Raw genomic sequence first — 20,049 nt, forward strand, 5'->3', positions numbered from 1 at the left:
CGTCTTTCACCTTGCTTCTATGTAACTTCTAACCTCAATTATTTTTTAATTGTAGAGACACCCATGGAATCTCAACCAGGAAGGACATATTTATTGCATTGTTCATGATTTTTTTGGCAGTGGTTTCAAGTTCAATTGCTATAGTGAGTGACATTAATTCTTTGTTCAACAAAGAGGAGGAAGGCCCTCCACGATCTTGAGAATGATTTTTTATGAGCAGGTGGTGCACATACATATAAAGATTATTTGGAACAGAACCGAGAAAAGAACGCTGATTTGGGAATTTGCTTATAGAATTGGTGGATAAACTTTTGTAAAGCCTTGTATCATCCTGCCATGGTCGCTCGGCCTTCTAGTTAAAGATACTACTGTATTTGTAGTTGTAAACATTGAAAAGGAATATAGTTGATCTCGCATCAATGATTGAGCGATTCAACTAATCATCCATGAATAGTTGAGAGCCTGTCAAGCGGAAGATTGAAGGTCTGGTTTCTGTCAATAATACTCAACCTCACATAAGTTTGAGGTGCACCAAAATGCATCCCACTGTGTGTGATGATTCCATTGCTCTTCAATAACTTCTCACAATCTTCATCCTCCTTTCCTTCACATTTTAGCCCTGCAAATGTTGCATTGATACAGACGGCCAGAGTAAGAGTAATTAGTCCATTTTGCCAAGTATTTTCATTTCAACCATTTAAAGTAGAGACATCAACTCAGTTCCACCATTCATTGATGTCTCTACTTCAACAGACAAATAGACCCATTTGAAATATACATACCTTACATGACATGCATAAGTACCAGTCAAACTCCAAGCCATTGAGTACACACATGCACACAAAAACAAGCATACACATACAGACCCAGAGAAACAGAGTACAAGGTCTGCCAACATTCAAGTTAAAGTGAGAAAGAAGAGGTAGCACAGCAAATTGCATATAATTGTAAAAGAATCAACATTACTTACCCAATCTGACTTCCTGCATGACCTGTACTTTTAGATACCGTGAACAGCATAAGATCTTGATCTGCAGGAGCATCGATAGAGGGGTAATGTGGCCAGTGATAGGCTAAATCGTAGAGAAAAGTGGATGTTGGGTTCAAGCAAGCTAGTAATGGAAGAGAATAACAAAGCTAAAAAGTTGTGAGGTAAGAGACAAATGAATGTTAAAAAATAGAACTAATACAAAACCAACTGACCTGAAAGAAATTCAGTGAAATCTTTTAGTGGGAATGCCGAGATCCATGGATTAGATCCGATGAAGTCTTTTTATTGAAACAAGGGTTCCAAATCAATTCAAAATTGAAATAGGTAGACTGAGGAGAGAGTGCCAATCTAGATCTAGGTGGGAAGGTATACTCCAAAGGAAGCAAATCTGAACTTCATTAAAAAAAAAACTAGTGAGTGATCCAATTAGCTTAGAAATAAATAAAATTTAATGAAGAAACAAGCCTAAATCAATACTCTGATAAAAAAATGATATATTTCTAATCCTCTCAACAAATGAACCTAGTTGACAAATGCAACAACCTGAAAAGAAATTAACCAAAAACAAATGATAATTAGAGAATACAATAACATTAAGGGAAAATGACTTACTTTGTTGCAGTGGCCAAATCTGGGTTTAATTTTTATTTTTTTTTATCTCAGGTAGGTAACAGAGATTATTTCTCCAAGAAACATTATGGTTTCATTGACAACAAAAAGAGGTTGGTGGAGAAATGTATTATTTACCAATAAACGAGAAACGTGTACAGAATCACAACATTGGTAACTTAACAACTAGGTCGATGCAATGAAATTATATTGAGATCCATGTTTGATATCCAGCACTCATATCGCCTCATTTTTGGTGAGTTTTGTTTTTCCACGAGTCAAAAGTTCCACTCTTTATTATTGTTTATTTGAAAAGAGATAATCAGCCAGAACTCCAAAAATAAATTCCACAGGGAAAGTTCACCTTCAATAAACAGAACTCTGACTTCCGTCATAATTCAAACTAGATTTAAGGCCAAATTTACTCAGGAAAATAGGGCAGTTTGAATACTATTTATCCTGAGCTCAACACACTTTTCCTTGACTTATAACTACCCACTGAATCTATTTAAATATATAGAGGTGCCTTGTGTGTGGTAAGAAATATGAAGAAACATGACGTTGGATTGTCTAGAAAAGATCTGTAAGGCAATCTAGGAAGAAACATGACATTGGATTTGTCTAAAGAAGATATGTTCGGCACTTATTTAAGACTGAAGAGGTGGCTTGTCTGTAGGGAAATCTGATTAGATTCAAAGCATTGTGATCAGACTGGATCTTATTAGCCATCCACAGTTTTAGAGTTTGAAAGTCTGAATTGGTTAATATGTAGATGTGCATGGATTAATCTTCCAGACAAGCATATGACTATTCACAAGATTTAGAGAGATAAAATTCCGAGATTTATGAAAAGCAAACCCATGAAATCATTTGCCAAAGATGTTTCCATTAATCAAGAACATGATATTGGAAGGCTCGAAGACGCTATTAGAATACAATTTAGCAAAAAAAACATGACATTGATTATATCTAGAGAAGATCTGTCCAACAATGTGGGAAGAAACATGAGATTGGATTCGTTTGGAAAAGATCTGTCCAACAATTCAAGCCCTAGGGGAAAAACAAGATAACTAAGATCTTTCAAGAAGATAAAACGCCAATAGAGGAAGATTTCATCAGACATAGGTTCGAGTCAAGTAGAAAGGAGAGTAGATGTGGTGAACAACATCAACGAATGTGCCCCCACACAACGTAAAAGCCGAAGAATCAACCAAGAGGCAAGAAACGATACCAAGGTACGTGAACAGATTAATTATGCTACTTTGCTATTTGAAGTTAGAATATAGACACTATTTGAATAGAGTTTATAGAGTTTTAATACCTTTTTATTTATACACTCTTTAGTAGTCCTTTTCTTCTTAGCTATCTGAATTTTGTTATTTATATTTTTATTAAGTTGAAGGTTGAGTTTAGGTTGGGCTAGTTTCATGTCCGGTTTAGCTTTATGTTGGATGGAAGAATAATCTATTCAATTGTGTGATGTTGTCATTAAAAGTATTTAATGTTTGATCAAGTTTGGATGTTCCATAGGAGAGTTTCAATCCTCAACCCTTCACCAAGAAATTTAAACCTAGAGCCTGATAAAGATTAAACCCTACAAACAAACAAAAATAATTTTCACATTTAAATATGTCCTGTGCTTTAAATTTACATAAACATGGTGAAGTTTTCCTTCTATTTGTATATTTTTCAACATCACTTGATAGTCCCGTAATGCTAGGGAAAATAGAAAACCATTAATCAGCATTTGTAAAAGTCAGTCTCCAATAAAAGAACAGGGTGGTTCCATGAAGATAATGAATGAGGGAACTAAACAATTGCCTAGACAAGTCAGTGCAGCTTGACAAAATGACTCTCCATGCCCTTGAATGTGGCAGAAGATTGTATATTTTTCAACATCACCTGATAATCACATGATGTTATGGAAAATAGAGTACCATTAATCAGCATTTATAAAAGTCAAAGCTTGCAATAAAAGAATAGGGTGATTCCATGGAAACAACGAATGAGGGAATTAACAATTTGTCTAGACAATTGAATGCAGCTTGAAAAAATGACTTTTGTTGTCCTTGATTGTGGAAGAAGACACCATAATCAAATTCACCATGAAGTCATTGTCCTCTTCAAATACACTTAAAAATGCCTATTATCTGCCAAAACTGGTGATGTGGATGGATTAGAGTACATGCATCACTTCAAAGTAACAGTGTAGCAATCCTCATTTCATACTTCAGAAGATAACTGCTCTCTATCATCTCTTTCAGTGTCCTGCCACAAGATTAATCTTGTGAATAAACATCTCTATATAACATGAGAGGATTAATCTTCTGAACAATAAACATCTCTGTATAATACAAGATATCACATAGTAAATTATAAAGGGTTTGCTTTATCTACCTTCCTTAAACCGTCTTTAATTGAATCTACTGAACCTCCCCAAAGTTTAATCTGATCTTCAACTTGTGAAGCCTGCAATTTATGGGTAAAACCAGCAATATACTAAAGTGGTTCTAGTTAATGGGGCATTGATTTCAATGTTTAATATATTTTTATTCATTATCAAAGTATTTTTTGCTCTATTTGCTTTTGTCAATTTATGCCTTACGACGTTTCCTTTGCAACATTTGGTGCAAATGCTAGTTAAATATTAATGCTACTTTTACCAATGCATATACATTATATCTTGAAAATGGCTCATTATATCTTCAATGCACATTCCTTCTATTATTTATGTTGTCTTACATAATGTTCCATACCATTATATTGCATTAATAATGTTGGAAATTCTCCAATTGTAGGCTACTCAAAGTCTACACATTAGAAACATATTAGCAATCATGCTCGAATAACTCAACGCAACCAATTAATAAAGTAGATCCATAATAACTCAATGCAGTTATAGAATAACTCAAGCTCCAGAATAACTAAAACATGAATAAATAAATAAAAGTAATAACCTTTCCTAGGTCATTAAAAAAATAGTGTTTCCTTATTCATTAAAAAAACTAATACTGGATCATTCATTCATTATGTGAGTGTTGCCTCATTCATTAAAAAAAAAGGTTGCCTCACAAGAATGTTGCTCCAATGAATAAATGAAAGCTTCTTCATTGAATAAATCAGTACTTGAACATTGCTCCATTGTATAAATGAGCGTTTCTTCAATGAATAAATGAACGATGCTCCAATGAAATTATGAAATGCATGAGGCATTAAATATTAGAGAAAATGAATGTATTGCAAACACATATATATATTCTCAGGATAGAAATATATGCATGTATATGCTGGCAATAGAGTGATACCAATTGATATAGATATGTCTACACTGCAATAGTCGAGAACATTGATAGCGTTGCAAATATGTTGCAATAGATATGTATATGTTACAATATATATATTCTACAATATATATGTTGGAAAATTGACATTTCCTGTCTTTCTAGTGGCAATAAGTGTGTTGACATTGATGTCAACAATCATGCTATGAGATCAAGTTGGGAAGTTGGCATTTCCTGATAGTTAGCAAGTTTTTAGGCATTGGTGTCAACTAGATTAACATGGATGTATGTGCTAGGAAAGAAAACATTGATTTCAACTAGGCTAGTTGTTATAGTAGCAGATGCTTGCCTTGATGTTCTTGATGTGTCAATCTCAGGGGGAGTCCTATGGTTGCTGCAGTCTCTAGTAGAGAATCACCATAGTAGAAGTCTTATTGGAGAAGCCATAAAATGATGGTTATGATGGTTGGGAGTACCAAAATTTGGAGGATATTTTGCTTGAAGATATCAACTCAGATACTCTTAGATTTAGCACAATTGGTTAGCTCTCAGAAAGATATTTCCAACAGTATGTGGAAGTCCATAAATGGCCATCGGGATACAAATTTATTGATTTCCGAAGTAAGGAGCTTGAATTCCTTGCAAGTAGGCCGATTTTGGAACCAGAGGAGTAGGCTAAATTTTAGAACCCCAAATTTCAGAGGATCAAAGTCTCGAGACCTTGAAAAGTAATGAATATTGAAGCCTAGAGAATATCATAATATAAGAGGTTAGAGACTTCGAATAATTCATTTTTGAGAAATTTCTGATCCAATACCAAGGAGTCGATCCTCGGATCTTCTGGACCTCGGAAACAAGGTGAATATCAGAGCAAGTCCAAATATTAGAGTAGGTGAATATCAAAGTAGGCAAGAACCTCAGAATATCAGAACATAACAATTTCAGAGTTTCATAACTCCTTGTTAATTATATTCTTTTGAAAGCGACGAGGGTTGCGAGGAGTAAAGATTACAAAGGAATTAGTTGCGAAACCGAAGGACCGAGGGACCCTTTCTCTCTCCTCTGACAAGACACATCGTAATAGGTGATTGGCCCTCATGAGCTATTGGTGGCAGATGACATCAGTATGACATGGAAATACGAAGGACACATGGCATTCATATTCAATGTTATTGGGTGGCTTAATGGGGAAAATCTAGGTGACACATGTCACCACTAAAGAGACGCCACTAAAGTTGATGACGATAGCATGACGTCATCTCGGAGGTTCAAAATCAGAGGTTGTGATTCTGTAACTTCTCTGTAATTGTATTTTGGAGAATGTCTTGATATAGGGAGCTCTGTTTTTTATGGAGTTTGGTCATGGAGACCCAAAGAACTAAGGGCAGAGAGCAAGGCTTAGCACCTGAGAGCTATGGATATGCCACGTGAATATTTCAGAGGTCAAAGTTTTCAAAACTCTCTACAAATTCAATTTGAAGAAAATTATGAAATAGGGAGCATCTGATGTTGAATTATACTTGGAATTGGAAGCCAAAAGAACCAAGGGCAAGAGAAAATACACAAGGGGATAGGCCCCTGGCGGGATCCTAAGGGCCTTAGGACCTAAGTGTTATGCCGCTAGTCACAACATCCATTCATATGGTGAAAAGAAATAAGGATCTAAGCTAAAGGGGATAAAGGCCAGGCTCGATATTTCAGAATATTATAATTTCGTAAGGTCATGTTAATAAAAAGTTACAATATGTTGGAGCTCTAAAACTACAATACAAAGGAGTATGAAGTCGTCGGTCACATTGCCTATTACCATGGGGGAAAATCAACACGGGGTGAAACATAAGGGGCTAAAGGCTAATCCAAATCTCATGATTTCATAATATCCATCCTTAATAAAGTTACAAAATGATTGGGCTCCTATATTGTTGTACAAAGGAGTATAAAGGTTGAATGATTCAGAAGCTAAGAGAGAGTTAGAGAGGAGTTGGTCACTAGAATAAATGGAAATTGAGGAGAGCACTAGGTCAAGGTAGAAAGGAACACGATTGTGCAAAATCATTTATATGGAGTAGGCCAATAAGCTAAGAGAAGTCATCCCTAAGCTTTTTTGTGTGCTTTATTGAATTAAATGAAGAACATAGAAGCCATCACGAAGTACCTGTCATGCTTTGTCAGCCATGAATAAGCATGGAAAGCCTTAGCGGAGTGTGTAGGTTGACTGAGGATTGATGTCTCAACATGGAGACACTCTGGTGCCCATTATTTGGTTTAATGCAATGGAATAATTCAAGTATCAGATGCAAAAGAAACATGGGAAACAATGAAAAATTACACTTTGGAAATGTGAATGGAAGGATAATGGTAAATAGAGAGAGCATCATTCCTAGAACAGGAGAGGAAAAAAACCCAGGATTGCAGTTAAGCAATGCAGGGGAAGAAACATTCTTGTTAGAGAGTTGTGTAGAGAGCTCTGTGTGAGTGTGCATGCTACTGTGTGAGGCCAAGTGATCTTTTTCTGCAGAGAAGTGGTTGAGAGTTCCTTTGCAGAGGAAAGAGACCCTGAGATCCCTTGCTACTATGTGGGAGGCCAAGAAGAGTTTGTGAATATAAGAGGCTGATAAGAGCCTATAGAATAAAAGGGACTGAGTGCTCACTGTGTGCTATTGAGAGAAGAGGATCGAGAGAAGTATGATTATGTGGTGCGGACAAATTGCTGAGATATTTGTGTGTTAGTTTGTTGTGAGTTAACAACTAGCTACTGGAGAGTGAGCATAGCACAAAGAATGTTTTGTGGACCAAGGGATGAGGAGAGCAAAGTCGATATCAAGCTGAGTGGCTTCCAATTATAGTGAGCAGTAGGATATATTTTGAGTGTGGGTTATAGCCTACATACAGGAAGTTGGTGCTTCCATCTCTACTGGGTGTCTGAAGAAATATTAGGTTTTGGTGCATCCTACAAGTTGGTTCTTGCATAAATCAAAGGAGATGAAATTTGTTGCTTGCAACAAGTATGTGAAGTTGGTGCTTCACATGGTGCTTTTGGTAAGCTGATTAGGTGTCTACAAAAGGAGGGAGTTAGTGCTTCCTGCTAGTGGGTGCTAGAAAACAATCATTGTTGCTTCCTGTGAGTGGTGGCTTACAAATAGATTGATGTAATAGAGTAGGTGACCTTATTTTACATCAATAACAACAACAAACTTTGGTTGGCTTTTCCGCAAAAGGGTTTCCACATAAAATCTGTGTGTCTCATGTGCTTGTTGCTCATGATGTGTATGCTTGTGTTGATTGATGTGGCTTCTGTTATGGTTTGTTAATGTCTACTCTCATATAATGGACACACAATTTGAATAAGGAAAGAAAAATTGGCATAAGACTTTATACTAATTCACCCCGCTTCTCAGTATTAACATTGTTTCCAATAATTGGCATCAAAGTTGAGTTCCTTCAGGAATAACTTAATTGCTAGAAGGAATATCAAAGCGAAATAATGGCTAATCAAGTTTGGTTACAGCATAAGGAGTTAAATTTTTAAATGTATCATACTATGAGCTCTGGAAGATCATAATGGAAGCCTACTTGATGGTAGTTAATGAATGCATTCGGTTGTCTATGATATATGAAGATAGGAATGAGTTCAATATAGAATACAAGTAAATCATCATGAAAGGGTTGTATAAGCCAAATTCTAATAAAGTGAGGCATTATGAGACAACAAAGGAAATGCTAGACAAATTGCAATGTCTGTATGGAAAATATTGCAATGTATCTCAAGAGAAGGTCGAAGAACCTTGGTCCTCTAAGTAGTGAACCAAAACATGTAGCTACTCATGATAAGAAGAGAAGGAGGAAAAATACAAAGTCATCTCAAAGGAAATATGCTCAAAATATTGAAGATCCTCCTTCTAATAAGGAAGTTGTTTCCCGCCACTCTTGAGTTGATGATGATGAAGAATCAAATGAAAGGCCATGTTGCTAAGGAGGTAGGCTATTTCTTTGTGATAAATGTAAATAAAATTGGTCACTCATTATCTAAATGTTCATGTGAATCACTTGAGGGTAGAGATAGCCATGCATCTATTAGTAGTAATGAAGATAGGCCTACTTTAGTAGCAATATCGAAAGAGAGATCCTCTAAAGAAGGGGAGGGATCCCAAGTGTGCTCATCCATAGGAGAAAATGATAGTACCTAGAAAAGTGATGAAGATGGAATACTCCACATACCAATGGAAGATTCCATGGACATAGATATGGGTTTAGACCTCTATGGTGGCTTAGCTAGCACCTCTAATAGCGAAGAAAAGGATCTAGATCAAAGGATCTATTTGAGGAACAAGTTGATCTCTGCTCCAAACTAGATCAAGGAGCTATCATAAGTAAATCTGAAGTAAGAGAAGCAATTGCACGAGTATGTGCTTGAGAATGAGAAGTTGAGAAAAATAATTTGATCTTAATGCTCAACAAGAAGAGGCTAGCAGGATGAATGGCATGTTGACAAATCATCTAAATGATAGAGAAGTTTACTCTGAGAGACTACAAAGTGAAGTAGCCTCGTTGAGACAAGACATAGAAAGGAAAAAGAAAGAGATGTCTTGATATCAAAAGCTTGAGGAGAATCAAAATGCCATGGATGAGATGCTTGTTAAGAAGAGATCCCCACTTATCAAGATTGGTTTGGGTTTCGAAGAAGAACCAAGCTCCAAGAAGGAAAAGGATGGAATGTTAACCACCTGTGGAAGGGAAGTTGGAAAGTCCAACAACAACAAAGGAAAATAGGTTGTTGGACAACAAAATCAAAAAGGAAAGCATGAACAACATGAAAAGAAAAGGCAACAACATAATGGTAAGAAGTAGCAACAAGTAGAGTAGTAGAAGAGATCCAAACAACAACAAGAAATAATGCAATGAGGTAATGAAAAGTGCCATGGAAGGCACATGAAAAACCAGTAGAGGTCCTTTCCCATTCAAGGTCAAAGCTCTCATAGAAAAGGTAACTCTTGTCATTAAAATCATTTTCTAGTTATTGTTTCTTTTGTAATAATTTTGGGCATAAGGCCATAGACTCCAAATGGAATGGAATAAAATGGCATGTGTTCGATAGTAACAACCTAAGAACACATAAAGAGGCTAGGAGAAGGCATGTTGATAGTAATAGAAGGCCTGGCAAGAGTTTTGTCAAGAATAGTAACTCCTGTGCCCCATTCTTATGTCAAATCGGATGCTACAACTGTGGAAATTTGGGGCACAAGAGATCACACTTCAGATATGGAAAGAAAAAACATGCTTCTGAGAATATGCACACAAATGTAGTATCTCGAGATTTGAAGACAAGAAGAAACAATGGAGTAGAGGAATACAAGTTTGTCTTCAGTGCTCTATGTCAAAAGAGCAATAGGATTTGTGCGAAGAAACAAGAGTTGAAGGGAAAGTGTCCTCCAACCATGCACAACTGAGAGAAAGCCTAAACATGGGCAAAGAAGAAGATGGAAAGAAATGCTCCTTTCAGGACTCAACCAAAGAAGGTTTGGAAGAAGAAGGAAGATGATCTACTCAGGGGGAGTAGATCAATAGAAGTATCGAGAGAAATATTGAACAACCTTAACTAATTAATTTAAATTTACCACTTTTCGTAAGTTAGACTTAGGAAATAATTTAATTATGGTAAATTGATTTAATTAAGGTATGTACCAAGCTTATATCACGAAACCTTTTTTAGGTTTTAGAGATCTTATGTTTCTTAGCCTCTTAGCATCATCTGAGGCTAGAACACTTATTTGATGCTACCGTATCCATCAAAAGCTAAAAATGAAAAGAAAACTCGAGGTCTATCTTTTCCACGTTTTTTTAATTGGTCTCAATCCTGGATCTTGGGTATGGCCCCACTATGCTCTTCCACTATGCCTCTAATCCATGCATGCATGACTAGCTAATTCGTGATGCATGTATGCATGCAATGTCATTTATTACGCTCACTAGGAAAGACCACATATGGCCCAGTTGAAAGTCAACACTGCACGGTGTCTCCTCTTTGGTGTATCCATGCCCTCTAACACACGGGCGATTATCCCTAATGTTATGGATACAATTTTATAGAACCTTGGTTTGCTCCTTCGAACTAAACATGCGACATTGTCTTATTCGCCCTCCAATACCAATGTTATAGTAATCATGTATTTCACATAATATAATTAACAAAAATAATAATCAAATATCAACTATGTATCTCTTGACTATGATTTACGCACAACCAAAATATTTGTTATCAAAGCACCCACTGAAAAATTGAGCCAGTGAATTCAATTCAACATCCAAGCATTAGTTCTCATCAACACTTCTCATACACAGACACATAGAATTTATAACACATGAATCTAAATTTCATGAATGTAATCGCTATTCTATTACATGGAATTTATTGGTGCCTTGGTGGGCTTGTTAATCTTTTAATGACCACACCTTTCAATTATCGAAGGCTACAATTTATATTTGGAAAATACATCGTTGTGGATCACTTTGGATCCATGATTTTCTCCACAAGGCTCTCAACATAATCCCTAAGATCCCTCACAGATCTAATTTTTCATGTTTTTAATCCTTTACAAAATAGATACTACCCTCCCTTTTAACAATTGTGCCTTCAATAACCTATTCTTTCTTATTTTTTGGAGGATGGGTCGATGCTACTACATCAACTTGCCGTTATGGGAGTCGAAGTAGATGACGAGGCCAGAGAGTGAAATCCAAGCCCAAAATTAGAAATGAATAGAGGAATCAATCCTGTAGGAAAAATGGGTGCTTCCATCAATCAGAGGAGCCAATCAGAGAGGGAAGAGAGATGAGAGTGGCTTGTTAGGGTTGAACACTAACCATCATAGAGGAGAGCCCTCGTAGGGGATAGACGTCACCAAGCTGCATACTGAAAAATCTCGTATTTGTTCATATTTTAAGAAGTGTATTTTCTTCTTTACAATAATCAAGGCATAGAGATAATTTTGATTTTCAAGATTTGTGTCCATCACCTCCTTATAATATTTTCCTTTGGCTCTTTATCACTTCACAATTTCTCCTTAAATTTTGATATGGTAATATTTTTAATATTATCTTATTTTGCAAAATGATTTCCTCTTTCTTCCCTAATGCTCTAGTCAATATGATCATCCTTATTATATCCCCATTAATAATCTATATTTAATCTAACTTAGAAAATTTAAGAGAAAGTGTCTTTCATATTCAATCCTCTTACCATCACAAATATGACACTCTATGTCATGCCATGGTCTTTTAGAAATTGACAACACCTAGTTTCACTATAGGGTTCATGAGTATTTGTTTATATTTTAGTAAAAAAAAAAAATTCTTTACAATATTCAAGAGAATTCTGCTTTTTAAGATTTGGGTAGATCACCTCTTTATAATTTTTCCCTCTAACTCTTTATTAGCCAAGATTTATGCTTAAATGTTAATGTAACAATATCTTTAATAATATCGTATATTACCTTTGATCACTTGTCCTTATTTTATCCCCACTTTAGTTGAAAGTAGCTTTGACCAAATTTAAAGAAATTTTAGGAAACCTCTTATTTTCTATGTTTTTTAGCATCTTCCAATAATGTTGACTCCTATAGTCTAAAATTTATTTCCTTTGCCCACATGGCTTTGGATTGATGGTGAATGGGTGTACTGTTAAGGCACTCCTTGCGATAGGTCACCGGTTCAAATCCCCTGTGGGTGCTTAGGTAGTATTATATAGAAAGAAAAAAAATGTATTTCCTTTAATCTTGACATTATATGTTATAAGATGTTTTTTTTGTTTTCTTCCTCCACAATTCTATAGAAATATTGCATTCCCAAGCTTCACCTTATCTAAATTTAACTTAATTTATAAATACCATTATAAATAAAGTTAAAAGTAAGTTTACATTGAAATGGTTTAAAGTATAAATGTAAACTTAAAATTTATTTTCTTTTAAATAAATATAATATAAAATTTAAAAAATGATTTAAAAATTATTATTATTATATAATATATAATTTTGGTATATAAAAAATATATTATTTTGTTAATATATAAAAAAATAATAATAAATCTAATTAATGAAGCTTTTATAAATATGATAAATAAAAAATATATACAAATAATAAAATACTCAATGCAAAGTACAAATCCTAATCCAAAACTATCCAATTTTAAAATTGAGGCTACACTTCTATTATAAAATTAATAACTTATATTATAATTTATATTATAAAATTAATAGGTTGATGATTCAAATGCTGGAACAGTCAAAGCACTCAACTTATAATTGGTGAATTGGAAATTACATAAATTAAAATAAATGTAGAATTGAAGCTTAACTTTTAATCTAATTAGTTAAAAAAAATTGTTGTTTTCATTTAAATTTAAGATTATAATTTTAAATAAGATTTTGAATTTTTATTATTTAAAATGTATTTTTGAATGCATAAATAGATTCAATTTTCTAAAAAACTCTGGTGCATTTAAATTATGTAAACTACACAATTCAAATTTAAAATTCCAACATTTTTTACTTGACTTTAAATAAAACTAACAAAATAAATAACCATAAAAAAATAAAAAAATAAATGGATATAATTAAAGTCCACTCAAACAAAGAATTTAAATTACACTTACATATATAATATTTATAAAAATAAATCATATATCTAAATAACCCCACAACCTCTGAATGTGCATTGGGCATCATATTTATATTTATAATGATAATTCTCACCATTTAGAGCAATGAATCTTGTCAGAATGACGATGCTCACTCTCCTGATCGATAGATTATTATTACTAGGAATCCTGAAGGGAGATGAACTCCCATCATCACCAACAATGAACCTCGAAGGTGAATAATAGAGATGAAAAATTCTAACAAAACTCTCATGATAACTAGCAATGAACCTCGAAGGCTGTTAAAGCTGGATAATCCCATACACAAAATCTATAATGACTTATCATTTTTTTTTCGTTAACAATTGAATCCAACATACAAAATATATAATGATTTCTTATTAGCACGGTTGTGTCCAAACACTTCTGTTGACTAAGAAGTATCATAATTTGTAACAAACGCATCTACTGAGATAACAAAAATATAGGAGCACTCATTATAAAGCTGCTATTTTACGCACTTCACTTAGCAAGCATGTATCAGCAACCAAACAACAACCTTTCAAAACAAATAACAGAATACGTCTCCTTACTGTTTCTTTCCTCTGCAGATTATTAGAGCTGTCTTTTGATTGGTTAGACGATTAAGAAGTAGTAAAGAAAATGCAGTGTTCTCCTTTCTGCATAGGGGAATATATATATATAACTGGCGACGTCTTCGAGACATCAAAATTGCATATGCGAAGATATAAGCTTGGGCAAAAGCAAGCAAGCAGCCATATACCGAATCAAATCATGTTTTCTTATTTTACCTATCTTAGCAATACCGTACTGTTTGCCTAGCAAAAGTTTGCATGTCCAGGTAAATTCCTTTTAGTTTGCATGTCTATGTAAATCTCTTTTAGTTTGCATGTGCATGTAAATTATTTTTAGTTTCGATAGATGTTAATCATCTTTATCTTTATATTCAACTGTATTAATATTTTATAATTAACTTAAAATGCATCTAAATTTAATTAAATCTAAAATGCATGTAAATTTAATTAAATCTAAATATACCACTTTAGAAAAAACATTAAAGGAAACTCTTATATTCAACTGTATTAATATTTTATATTTAACTTAAAATGCATGTAAATTTAATTAAATCTAACTATACCACTTTAGAAAAAGATAAAAGGAAACTCTTATTTAGGAAAACAAGTAGACATGGATTTACACATTGGATTAGTAGACACGTTAAATGACTTAGGGCTCCGTTGTGATGAATAAAAGTCAGTAAATACCACATTTATTAACTTCAGAAAAATTTCAAATGATATGATGCATCAACAACAATTTCCCATAACTATCTATAAAATCAGTTAAGTCTATTCTCTCTATTTATGTTAACAAATATGTTGTTATTTTCAATTTATTACAATTAATTTCTCTCTGGCCTAGTTGCTCATAGTTAATTATTTTTACTTTGAATAACACCTAGTTGCTCATAGTTAATTATTTTTACTTTGAATAACACAATTATTTATAATTGTTAGATAATGCATGATAAGAAAACTTTACATTAAAATAAGTGGATGAAAATTAAATAATACAATGTTATGATGTGTGGTATGTTAGATTGTGAACCAAGAATAGTTAATAAAAGGAAATTAAATCTTGAATCAGATATCTCTCTTTCCTCTTTTTCTAGACGGAGACCAAAAGCCCCATATCTAAGTGGAAATATCCAAGGATAGCTATAGGCAAGAGGATATATGGAAAGAAGAGATTGAATTTGGAAAAGAAAAATGTTGTTGGATGGGGGTATTCTTAAGTTAAACCTAGAGTCACTGGAATCCTCAGACTGATTCATGAGTGTACAATATTGGATTGGACTGGAGTAGTCTTGAGGCCTAGGTACAGGTTACCTCAAGGACTGGAATTTGAAATTCCAAAGTGTCAGGTGTGGAAAAGGGAAAAGGTTTGAGGGAGAGGTTGGGTGGTGAGACTTTCCTGCTAATAATTATAATAATCTATTTGAAAAGATAAGTATACCTACTAGTTTTCTGAGAATTGTTTAATTTCTTTTCTCCTTTACAAAAAAAGATTTTTGTGTTTCTTTTATGTATGTGAAAGAGAAGGGTTGTGTGTTTACTCTTTAAATAAAACTAAGCAAGATTGCTTTTGACATAGGAAGTAGTCTTCCTTAAAAAAAGAGTATGATAAATGGGACCTGTATATAATATAACTTTAACCATAAGTTTCTGGGTAAAATTTGTTTCAGATGTGAGTACTAAACATGTAAAAGCACTGTAGGACTTATAAATGACAAGGGGATAATGGTTAAGCTTCTAGGACTACAAGCTTAAATTTGTTCTGAGGAAGTCCATACCCAACATGACTATTAGAAATACCCCCGTAGTTAGTGAATCGGTCCTAATTAACCTAGGTCCAGGAGAACAATATCATTAGGTTAATATTAAAAATAGGAAATCCAATTTGTTTCTTTCCTTTTGAAAAAAAAAAAAACAATTTTACCAATTTTTGAGTCATAACCTAGGAAGTTAGAGGAGACTAAGTAAATTTATTATACCAATAACTGAAAACTGTATGATGCAATTATATATGTATATTCTTGTCACAAAAGAAACTGTGATAACCTTTCTTTAAAATTGAATAGACTCGAGCAAAATGAAGCAATGCCATTACTAAATAAATTACAAGGACGTGATGCCTATTCTTATTGTTGAAAAAAGAAGATACTCCTATAATCCTTTTTGATAAATGAAATGACAAAATATTGTAAAAGACTTGATTATATTACTTTCAGTAAATAATATGATGAATGTTGCAAGATACAATAGAAATTCTCGTAATAAAGTTTGGTACAAAGAGAAGATTTGAGAACTAGGGTGGAATGGGCCTGGTTAGTTTGACCCCAAGAAAAGCCCGACGGTCAAAACAATCCCTTGCCCAACAATTCTATGTAGGACCATTTGGGTCGAAGAAGAACCCAAATAAGATTCAACCCTACCAAATATCCTTACGAACAGTTTTCACTAGTAACGTCACACTTTTATTCTTTCTTCTAAACAAAATCTATAAACAAAAAGTATTACCTAAGAACTAAACAAATATAATAATATGCATAAACCAACAACACCGTAACAGGAAAACCCAAATCAATACATATAACTATGAACAAAATGATAATTTAATTAAAGATAATTGTATACAGTTGAAAAGAGATAGAAGGTCCAGCCTCCTATGGAAGCTCAATTACATACTATATTTCCTAAAAGAAAACACTAGTTCAAACTATTGAAAAAAATTCAGATGGATCCATTCTCTTTCAAGTTAGAGAGTCCGAACACACTCGGAATCTAGAGTAAAGAATGGGTCAGAGTACCATGTTTCAGACAAACCCAAAATGAAAGGGTACAAACCCTTTTACCATATGGAAGAAGAAGAGGTAAAAACCTAGAAATGAAAGGAAAAGTGACTGTTAGAGTATGTTTGGTTTCACAGTCACTGGCACTGGAGTAGAAATGAGGCACATACCTATTCAAGAAGGAAAATGAAGCAGTCAAACTCTAACTATTACCTGCTAAGTGATAGAAGTATATAACAGAGTTACAATTAAATAATCTGAGCCTTACTTGAGAAAAAAAATATACCAACAATTTGCCATTTAGTCCTGTAGGGCTATGGTATTAGAACAACTGTGTAACCGAGAATAGAATGTGTTGAAGTAATTGAAGAGCTTTCGAAGTACCAATATCTGAAGAAGGCCTTTCGTGGCCAATTTGGTTCCTGCCAGAAGAGGGGATTCCATCACTGGAAAAGAGAAAGAAAACCCTGCAGAAGCAAGAGAAACTTAGCCAAATACACCACAACAGATCGAGCTCATCAACGAAAGATAGTATTCCTTAAGCCACACTTGCATGTTGGTGGATATGGCGCTCGGAGGACACAAATGTCTCATTAGAAGAAAATTTGCAGAGACTACTAATAGGAAAGGTACATAATGACCGATGACTTCAGGGCTTGGGGTGGAAGCAGTTACCTCATTCGAAGTCCTGAGAGCCAACACCATAGATCTAGAAACCCTACAGATGGAAGATGGACACAAGTCCAAGTTCCCCTATGATCGACACCAATCAAGCTCGTACTGAAGTAATAAATTAGAATATGAACTTTCCATGTCTTTGTGCATGCACCATTGTATGAGATAAATTAAATTTGTAATAGACCACATTGGAAAGAGCGCTAGTGCACCTTCCAGATCATTATTGGATTAAAATATTTGTATGGTTCTTAGTTAATACAATGTACATCAATGAAGTGAATAAAAGACTGGATATTATAAAGATCATTATTTTTTTAGTTATATGCGGGTAATTTTATATTTTTTATGGTTAGACCTGTTACAAGTGGTATCAGAGCATGGTTTCAATACTATGGCTTGATCGGGAAATGGTAGTGATGATAAGTGTGTTGAAATGTTCATAGAGTAAAAGAGTGAGCAGGTAAATAGATCACAATGAGGAGAGGAGTTGGAGGACAGTTTCCATCAAGTCCAACAAGGGGAGCAAGTTCTATGCCAAACCTGGAAGAAAATACTGAAATGTGGGTGCAACTGGGTGCAGAATAGTAGCACCAAACAATTATGTTACTAAAAAATGTTCAACAATTGCAAGCTGAAATGGTTCAATTAAGAGAAGACAATGAAATACTAATGCACGAATAGGACAGGATCCTAAAAATCCTTTGAGACAAACAGAACCATCAAACATCTCGACCTAGTCCTAAGCATAGAACCAGAGACAAAGAAGAACATCAACATCAAACTGAGGATACTCCAGAGGGAAGTCATACCCAGAGAATTGATGGAAATAGAGTTGACCATGAAGAGGAGTCAGGAAATGTCTCAGATCAAAGGAAAACAAAGAAAAAAAAACTAGAATTGTAGGGGGAATTCAAAAAGATCAAACCCCCAACCTTTGATGGTGAAGCAGAGGAGGTTGCAGAAGCTTGGCTCATCAATATGAACAAATATTTTCAAGTTTACAAATATGACAGTAACCTTAAGGCCAGATTGGCCATCTATCAACTTCAAGGGAAAGCCACCTTATGGTGGGAAGAGGTAAAGATAGTGCAAGGGATGGAGGAACATGATGTAACATGGGATGAATTTCAAAAACACTTCAAAAAAAAATATCTGAAGGAATGATTCTATGATCAAAACGATAAATATTTCCATGATTTAAAGTTAGGAAAACTAACTATGGACGAGTATGTGACCAAATTTATGTCCTTATTAAGATATGTGCCATATATATGAGAGGAAAAAGCCAAAGTACAACATTTTCTGAGTAGTTTGCTTGCATTTATGAAGGAAATAATAGAATTTGATAATCCTAAAACCATGGATGAAGAAATCTGAAAAGCTCGAATGTGTTACCAACAGATGAAGCAGAAAGGAGACACTGACAAGAGTTGGTCTTAGAAGAAGGGGTAGAAAAATTCTCAAAATTTCAGAGGCACTAAATCTACAAATTTTAAGAATGCATAGAGAAATCAATCAAGTAAACAACCTGGAAGAAATCAGCAAAATTCCAGATGGCAAGCAAAAAATAAGCCTACTAAAGAATCCAGCAAGTCAAAGCCCACCTAAGCACAAAAGCCTCCTTTGCAATGTTGGGGTGATCCAAATTGGATCCATAAAAGACTGTCAAAGAACAATGATTGTATCAGGTCGGGACAAATCTCTAAAGAATTCCAAAACAACGATAAAAAACACCCAGAACTAGTGGCAATGGTAGCCAGTGTGGAACGATGAGGACCTCGGTCAAAGCGCACTAACCGAGGCCCAAGGAGACCACGCGGGAGGCCAAATTAGACCCTCGGAGCCCCAGATCGGGAAATGGAGGTGATTTTTGATGCGCGATTAGCACTAATTGCGCATCACTGGGCGAACAGGGCCAAAATGGAGGAAGCCCAAGCACACAGATGCATGGGGAACTGGAGAACCGCGGGTGGAAAATGCAAAAGCACTAAAAGTACAAAGGCGATACCCGCGCTCTAGAAAAATTGGCGGTATTGATCGAGGCGCCCTCAAACAGTAAGAGGTTTTTGACGAGAGCAGAGAAATTCCACTCATCGATCGACGTGTGGCAAGTGGAGGAGAGAGAAAACCATCATTGATCATGTGCTATCGGTCGAGCAAGTTGACCGCGTGAAACGTGCATATGGCATCGGATTTGGAGGACCCAGATCAGATGGCCAAGATCACGCCCAATGGAGGAAGAATAATCAATGAGGGAATACACCACGATTTGTAAAGATTTGGAATCTGTTTGACCACCACGGTGAAGAAAGACTGCATCCATGACGTAATCGAAGAAACAAACCAATGAAGCAAGCTGGCACCGTTTAGAGGAGAACATGTGGCCACTCCCTGAGCACTGATGATGACGCCAAACATAGAACTCCAAGCGCAGTTGCAGAAGGTGAATCGACAAAGGCGGAAGAGGAACCAAACAGGCATTGGA

Source organism: Pinus tabuliformis, chromosome 2_2, assembly GCF_031772625.1.
Source record: "Pinus tabuliformis cultivar Carrire ecotype Pingquan chromosome 2_2, CPIR1, whole genome shotgun sequence".
NCBI lineage: Eukaryota > Viridiplantae > Streptophyta > Pinopsida > Pinales > Pinaceae > Pinus > Pinus tabuliformis.